We start from the raw sequence: 9,657 nt of genomic DNA, 5'->3' as shown, positions 1-9,657 counted from the left end.
AAGGAATGAAGGAACGAACAAATGAACGATTGCGTTAATGAATTATTTATTTTTTTACAAATGTAAAATACATGTATAGCTGCCTCAGCCAAGTGAGCCAACAGTACACAATACATACCTGACTAGGAGCGAGGAGTCTCTCTGGGTGGCAGGGCCCTCTTGGCCGAGCGTTGGCAGCATGGCAGAGCCAGTCTTAAGCGGACCCACCATCACCACCTCCTCTTCCCCTCCCTGTGTGGCTGACAGATGGAGTTTAGGTGTTTTGGAATTACATACATTTTTAGAGGCTAGCCGGTGGTTCTGGCCGGTGAGATTCATCATGGTATTTCTAGCCTGAGAGGTCAGCAGGTCTTCTGGTCGGGGCAAGACCTGTGACAAAACACACATCGCTCACAAATTAATATCACTCACTCGCTTACATTACATGAATATCTAACATTGCCAGGCAACACTGAAAAGCCAACAGATGAAATTATAGCATAGTATTGAATACTTATAAAGTAGACCCATCAATTTTATAGTCCCGTACCCCTTCAAACATTCAACCTCCAGCTGCGTAGCCCCTCTAGCACCAGGGCACTCTCAAATGTTGTTTTTTGCCATCATTGTAAGCCTGTAAACAACACACTATACTATACATTTATTAAACATAAGAATGAGTGTGTGTTTTTGTCAAATCCCGGCTCGTGGGAGTGACAAAGATCTCTTATAGAAACAGGGCACAAATAATAATAATCAATCATTTTTCTCTTTATTTAACCATCTTACATATAAAACCTTATATGTATGAAAATTGTGAATAACTCACCACAGGTTAATGAGAAGGGTGTGCTTGAAAGAATGCACATAACTCTGCAATGTTGAGTTGTATTGGAGAGTCTCAGTCCTAAATAATTTTCCTCACACAGTCTGTGTCTGTATTTAGTTTTCATGCTAGTGAGGGCCGAGAATCCACTCTCACATAGGTACGTGGTTGCAAAGGACATCAGTGTCTTAACAGCACAATTTGCCAAGGCAGGATACTCTGAGCGCAGCCCAATCCAGAAATCTGCCAGTGGCATCTGATTAAATTCAATTTTCACAGAACCGCTTGTTGAAATTTTGATGAGGCTCTCTTGTTCAGATATCGGTAAGTGGACTGGAGGCAGGGCATGAAAGGGATAACAAATGCAGTTGTTTGTGTCATCCGTTTCAGGAAAGTACCTGCGTAATTGCACACCAAACTCACTCAGGTTCTTCGCTATATCACATTTGACATTGTCCGTAAGCTTGAGTTCAATTGCACACAAAAAAATCATACAATGATGGAAAGACCTGTGTGTTGTCCTTGTTAATGCAGACAGAGAAGAGCTCCAACTTCTTAATCATAGCCTCAATTTTCCGCACATGGAGTATAGTTGCAGAGAGTCCCTGTAATCCTAGATTCAGATCATTCAGGTGAGAAAAAGCATCACCCAGATAGGCCAGTCATGTGAGAAACTCGTCATCATGCACGCGGTCAGACAAGTGAAAATTATGGTCAGTTAAGGAAACTTTAAGCGTGTCTCTCAATTTAAAAAAATGTGACAATACTTTGCCCCGTGATAACCAGCGCACTTCTGTATGTAAAACACACGAGAGTTCAGGGGCCTTGCTTTAACAAAGTTAACAACAATTTTCACTGTAGTGTCCAAAACGTCTTTCAAGCTGGCAGGCATTCCCTTGGCAGCAAGAGCCTCTCGGTGGATGCTGCAGTGTACCCAAGTGGCGTCGGGAGCAACTGCTTGCATGCCACTCCACTGTGTCTCCCTGTCATGGCTTTTGCGCCATCAGTACAGATACAAACATGAGCAGCAGCTACGTTTGGACCGTTAATGGAATTCCCGCGAGAGTGTAATGGTTAATGTGATTGGATGTTAATTATTTGACTAGACTACCTGTATTTGACATTGTGTTGTTATTTCGCTGAACACTAGATAGTTACATTTTATTTTGGGCAGTGTATGAGGCTACTCAGGCAAGAAAAAAACATCACTCAAATGTATAGCCCCGTAAAAATATATTCATAAATTGAAAATGTGAAGAAGAAAAGTGGAAAAAAATATATATAAATTTTTTTATTTTATTTTTATTTTTTATTTTTAATGTGAATAACATTTTGATTTGGCGTACCCCTGACGGCATTGTGCGTACCCCTTGGTACTCCCAGGTGTTCCCAGTTTGGGAATACCTGCCTTAGAGGTATTGTCATACTGTCTGCTTTGTATACTCGTTGTAAATGTCTTGAGTCCAACATTCCACTGCAGATTTCCACAAAGATAACCAATTTAACGCTTCAACTCATTCAAAACCATTGGCATAGGAATGAAACATTCCAAATGGAATGATTGTTCAATAAAAAAACCTTGATATCAATAATGAGACCTCAATATTCGCATTCGTTTTATGTGGAAAATGTGATATTCTTAGTTGATTTCTCATAAAGACTGTTAAAGTATAGCTCATAAATAATTTGTATAAAATTAAACAAATTAATCAGAATAGCCATCTCCTGAAGATAGTAGTTAAATCTAAACCTAGAATATAACTGAATATCACAGGAACTGATGCAAACATTTTACACATTTAACCAATCATTTCTGCCTCTTCCACATAGTGTCATTCACTCCTGAGAAGGTTATAGACCGCATATAACAAGCAACGCCTGATCATTTCACTGCATGTGTATACTAATAAGCATCATACAATGCGTCCTACTGCCAATAAACACTGAGTGTACAAAACATTATATACACTGAGCTCTTTCCATGACATAGACTGACCAGGTGAATCCAGGTGAAAGCTATGACCGCTTATTGATGTCGCTTGTTAAATCCACTTCAATCAGTGTAGATGAAGGGGAGGAGACAGGTTAAAGAAGGATTTTCAAGCTTTGAGACAATTGAAACATGGATTGTGTGTGTGTGCCATCCAGAGGGTGAATGGGCAAGACAAAAGATTTAAGTGTCTTTGAAATGGGTATGGTAGTAGGTGCCAGGCGCAACGGTTGTGTCAAGAACTGCAACGCTGATGGGTTTTTCACGCTCAACAGTTTCCCGTGTGTATCAAGAATGGTCCCCCACCCAAAGGTCATCCAGCCAACTTGATACAACTGTGGGAAGCATTTGAATGAACATGGGCCAGCATCCCTGTGGAACACTTTCAACACCTTGTAGAGTCCATGCCCCGATGAACTGAGGCTGTTCAGAGTGCAAAAGGGGGGAGTGCCTCAATATTAGGAAGGAGGTCCTAATGTTTGGTATACTCAGTGTATATGTATAATCCCAATAAGACACAACTAGGAAGATGGTTCTAATGTTTGGTATACTCAGTGTATATGTATAATCCCAATAAGACACAACTAGGAAGATGGTCCTAATGTTTGGTATACTCAGTGTATATGTATAATCCCAATAAAACATAACTAGGAAGATGGTTCTAATGTTTGGTATACTCAGTGTATATGTATAATCCCAATAAGACACAACTAGGAAGATGGTCCTAATGTTTGGTATACTCAGTGTATATGTATAATCCCAATAAGACACAACTAGGAAGATGGTTCTAATGTTTGGTATACTCAGTGTATATGTTTAATCCCAATAAAACACAAATAGGAAGATGGTTCTAATGTTTAGTATACTTAGTGTATATGTTTAATCCCAATAAGACACAACTAGGAAGATGGTCCTAATGTTTGATATACTCAGTGTATATGTATAATCCCAATAAGACACAACTAGGAAGATGGTTCTAATGTTTGGTATACTCAGTGTATATGTATAATCCCAATAAGACACAACTAGGAAGATGGTTCTAATGTTTGGTATACTCAGTGTATATGTTTAATCCCAATAAGACACAACTAGGAAGATGGTCCTAATGTTTGATATACTTAGTGTATATGTTTAATCCCAATAAGACACAACTAGGAAGATGGTCCTAATGTTTGGTATACTCAGTGTATATGTTTAATCCCAATAAAACACAACTAGGAAGATGGTTCTAATGTTTGGTATACTCAGTGTATATGTATAATCCCAATAAGACACAACTAGGAAGATGGTTCTAATGTTTGGTATACTGAGTGTATATGTATAATCCCAATAAAACACAACTAGGAAGATGGTTCTAATGTTTGGTATACTGAGTGTATATGTATAATCCCAATAAAACACAACTAGGAAGATGGTTCTAATGTTTGGTATACTCAGTGTATATGTATAATCCCAATAAGACACAACTAGGAAGATGGTTCTAATGTTTGGTATACTCAGTGTATATGTATAATCCCAATAAGACACAACTAGGAAGATGGTTCTAATGTTTGGTATACTCAGTGTATATGTATAATCCCAATAAGACACAACTAGGAAGATGGTTCTAATGTTTGGTATACTCAGTGTATATGTTTAATCCCAATAAGACACAACTAGGAAGATGGTTCTAATGTTTGATATACTCAGTGTATATGTTTAATCCCAATAAAACACAACTAGGAAGATGGTTCTAATGTTTGGTATACTCAGTGTATATGTATAATCCCAATAAGACACAACTAGGAAGATGGTTCTAATGTTTGGTATACTCAGTGTATATGTATAATCCCAATAAGACACAACTAGGAAGATGGTTCTAATGTTTGGTATACTCAGTGTATATGTATAATCCCAATAAGACACAACTAGGAAGATGGTTCTAATGTTTGGTATACTCAGTGTATATGTATAATCCCAATAAGACACAACTAGGAAGATGGTTCTAATGTTTGGTATACTCAGTGTATATGTATAATCCCAATAAGACACAACTAGGAAGATGGTTCTAATGTTTGGTATACTTAGTGTATATGTTTAATCCCAATAAGACACAACTAGGAAGATGGTTCTAATGTTTGATATACTCAGTGTATATGTTTAATCCCAATAAAACACAACTAGGAAGATGGTTCTAATGTTTGGTATACTCAGTGTATATGTATAATCCCAATAAGACACAACTAGGAAGATGGTTCTAATGTTTGGTATACTCAGTGTATATGTATAATCCCAATAAGACACAACTAGGAAGATGGTTCTAATGTTTGGTATACTCAGTGTATATGTTTAATCCCAATAAGACACAACTAGGAAGATGGTTCTAATGTTTGGTATACTCAGTGTATATGTTTAATCCCAAAAAGACACAACTAGGAAGATGGTTCTAATGTTTGGTATACTCAGTGTATATGTATAATCCCAATAAGACACAACTAGGAAGATGGTTCTAATGTTTGGTATACTCAGTGTATATGTTTAATCCCAATAAGACACAACTAGGAAGATGGTTCTAATGTTTGGTATACTCAGTGTATATGTATAATCCCAATAAGACACAACTAGGAAGATGGTTCTAATGTTTGGTATACTCAGTGTATATGTTTAATCCCAATAAGACACAACTAGGAAGATGGTTCTAATGTTTGGTATACTCAGTGTATATGTTTAATCCCAATAAGACACAACTAGGAAGATGGTTCTAATGTTTGGTATACTCAGTGTATATGTTTAATCCCAATAAGACACAACTAGGAAGATGGTTCTAATGTTTGGTATACTCAGTGTATATGTTTAATCCCAATAAGACACAACTAGGAAGATGGTTCTAATGTTTGGTATACTCAGTGTATATGTTTAATCCCAATAAGACACAACTAGGAAGATGGTTCTAATGTTTGGTATACTCAGTGTATATGTATAATCCCAATAAAACACAACTAGGAAGATGGTTCTAATGTTTGGTATACTCAGTGTATATGTATAATCCCAATAAGACACAACTAGGAAGATGGTTCTAATGTTTGGTATACTCAATGTATATGTTTAATCCCAATAAGACACAACTAGGAAGATGGTTCTAATGTTTGGTATACTCAGTGTATATGTATAATCCCAATAAGACACAACTAGGAAGATGGTTCTAATGTTTGGTATACTCAGTGTATATGTTTAATCCCAATAGGACACAACTAGGAAGATGGTTCTAATGTTTGGTATACTCAGTGTATATGTTTAATCCCAATAAAACACAACTAGGAAGATGGTTCTAATGTTTGGTATACTCAGTGTATATGTTTAATCCCAATAAAACACAACTAGGAAGATGGTTCTAATGTTTGGTATACTCAGTGTATATGTTTAATCCCAATAAGACACAACTAGGAAGATGGTTCTAATGTTTAGTATACTCAGTGTATATGTATAATCCCAATAAGACACAACTAGGAAGATGGTTCTAATGTTTGGTATACTCAGTGTATATGTATAATCCCAATAAGACACAACTAGGAAGATGGTCCTAATGTTTGATATACTCAGTGTATATGTTTAATCCCAATAAAACACAACTAGGAAGATGGTTCTAATGTTTGGTATACTCAGTGTATATGTATAATCCCAATAAGACACAACTAGGAAGATGGTTCTAATGTTTGGTATACTCAGTGTATATGTATAATCCCAATAAGACACAACTAGGAAGATGGTTCTAATGTTTGGTATACTCAGTGTATATGTATAATCCCAATAAGACACAACTAGGAAGATGGTTCTAATGTTTGGTATACTCAGTGTATATGTATAATCCCAATAAGACACAACTAGGAAGATGGTTCTAATGTTTGGTATACTCAGTGTATATGTATAATCCCAATAAGACACAACTAGGAAGATGGTTCTAATGTTTGGTATACTCAGTGTATATGTATAATCCCAATAAGACACAACTAGGAAGATGGTTCTAATGTTTGGTATACTCAGTGTATATGTATAATCCCAATAAAACATAACTAGGAAGATGGTTCTAATGTTTGGTATACTCAGTGTATATGTTTAATCCCAATAAGACACAACTAGGAAGATGGTTCTAATGTTTGGTATACTCAGTGTATATGTATAATCCCAATAAAACACAACTAGGAAGATGGTTCTAATGTTTAGTATACTCAGTGTATATGTATAATCCCAATAAGACACAACTAGGAAGATGGTTCTAATGTTTGGTATACTCAGTGTATATGTTTAATCCCAATAAAACACAACTAGGAAGATGGTTCTAATGTTTGGTATACTCAGTGTATATGTATAATCCCAATAAGACACAACTAGGAAGATGGTTCTAATGTTTGGTATACTCAGTGTATATGTATAATCCCAATAAAACACAACTAGGAAGATGGTTCTAATGTTTGGTATACTCAGTGTATATGTATAATCCCAATAAGACACAACTAGGAAGATGGTTCTAATGTTTGGTATACTCAGTGTATATGTTTAATCCCAATAAGACACAACTAGGAAGGAGGAAGTGATGATGATATACATCTATAATACTCACAGGTTTGACAAATTCCTCTAGCTTGAATTGTTGCCGAATCATTTGTTCCCTGAGAGGCCAGGAGGAAAGGCTGTTGTTGTTTTCACTTCCCGTGCTATGTCCAGCACTGGGCTGAAAGCAGGGGTTGGGATAACACTACAGTAAAAGGCAGGGCAGGCAGGTAGGCTTTAGTTGCTTGCTGACTGGCTATAAGATCATTAGGAGGATTAGGGTCAGCGGGCAGCAGGGTCATCTGTAATTATCCCAAATCCAGCTCAGGGACACCTGGAGAGAACCATGAAGGTAGTGGTTTAATACAGAGTCAGGGTGATGGTACTAGACAGCAGCTTGCAATCCAGCTTGGGGACTGGTACTGGTTTGATTGTTGATAACAGTTAGTCAACATGTAGCAGACCGGGGTAGTGTGCCAATGGCTCCTCATGCAGGGTAGTTTATCAAGTACAGTTTTCACTCTTTAATAACTTATTGATTAAAGCCTATTGATTAGAACAATACATGAGATCTTATGGCATTTTGTTCAAATCAAATTAATTTAGGAGTGAATCATAATGAATGGGGACTGTTAGTGTGGTGTTATCACCACTAGATGCTGCCAGAGGCTACTGAAGCCGATCTGAATTGTGGATCTCTCTGTGATTTATCTCACTGCATCACTGGATAGAAGTGTAGTCGTGATCCCAGAGATATGGGTTTGGAGAACTTCAGAGGAAGCTCGGGACGTGTACGTGATGTAGTCTGTCAGTATATAAAATATCCTAGCGCTTGATTCAATCTGTATCGTTATAGTGCAAAAAAAATGTAAAGGTAATTTCCCATTGAGCCGACATATGCAGATCTTACCGTGAATGCAGTCTTTGCTAACACGGGAACATTGCCTTTACGTATCAATCATGCTGTAACGCAGAACTTCAGTGCAACGGATTGAATCGAGAATGGATTTCTATATAAACTGATAGAGGAAGATGAGTTTTCTCTCTGACAGCAGGCTACAGTGTATTGTGTGTGTGCCACTATGCATGGGAGTAATATAGGTTCGAACAGTGAAAGTGTCTGTGATCCTGTTGTAATCGGTAGCCTATTGCATATGGCATGCAGTTACCTACTCACATTCCTGTGTAAATCTATTTGGACAGGTTAGATTAGACGTGAGACTCTAGTGTGCTGCCTGCAGGAGTTCCTGTATCTCTACATCAGTCTCAAACAGCAGCAAGTTTGTACATTATTTTCCTCCAGTTTACCTATATGTCACTTTTATTAATTGTCAACAAGGGGGTGTAGATCTTTGCAGGGGCGTGGTCCTGGGTGGGCGTAGACCCACACACTCGGGAGCAAGGCCCACCCAATCAGATTGGGCAAAAAATACATGTATGCTCTACTTGTCAGTGTTCCATACGGGGCAAGATTTGTCTTTTTACCTGTGCACAGCACTTGACTTGGGCAGGAACTCACAAGAACTGAGTACCGGCACCTAAGATGTTCCTGCACCTCTTATAGAATGTTTGCTAAAAAGTATTGAGCATTTCCTGCATCTAAATATAAAAGGTGCCGGCACCTCTGTCAGTCCAAGTCAAGTCCTGGCCTGAACATGCATACACCATCAGATAGAATTCATATTAAGCAGCAGGGAGGGGGTAGAAAACTAAAGGGATATACACTCAGTATACCAAACATTAGGAACACCTTCCTAATATTGAGTTGTACCCCCCACCCCTTTTAGCCCTCAGATCAGCCTCAATTCATCAGGGCCTCGAAAGCGTTCCACAGGGATCCTGGCCCATGTTGACTCCAATGCTTCCCACAGTCGTGTCAAGTTGGCTGGATGTCCTTTGGGTGGTGGACCATTCTTGATACACACGGGAAACTGTTGAGCGTGAAAAACCCAGCAGCGTGGAAACTGTTGAGCGTGAAAAACCCAGCAGCGTTGCAGTTCTTGACACAAACTGGTGCGTCTCGCACCTATTACCATACCCCGTTCAAAGGCACTTACATTTGTTGTGTTGCCCATTCACCCTCTGAATGGCAGATATACACAATCCAAGTCTCAATTGTCTCAAGGCTTAAAAATCCTTCTTTAACCTGTCTCCTCCCCTTCATCTACACTGATTGAAGTGGCATCAATATGGAATAATAGCTTTCCCCTGGATCCACCTGGTCAGTCTTTGTCATGGAAAGAGCAGGTGTTCTTAATGTTTGTATACTCAGTAGTAAAAGTAGTTATAATAATACATTTTATTTGTCAGATGTCTTTCAGGACACTCAAGGATG

This window comes from Salvelinus namaycush, chromosome 27 (assembly GCF_016432855.1).
Source record: "Salvelinus namaycush isolate Seneca chromosome 27, SaNama_1.0, whole genome shotgun sequence".
NCBI lineage: Eukaryota > Metazoa > Chordata > Actinopteri > Salmoniformes > Salmonidae > Salvelinus > Salvelinus namaycush.
The sequence above is the reverse complement of the archived record's forward strand: the minus strand, read 5'-3'. Positions refer to the sequence as shown.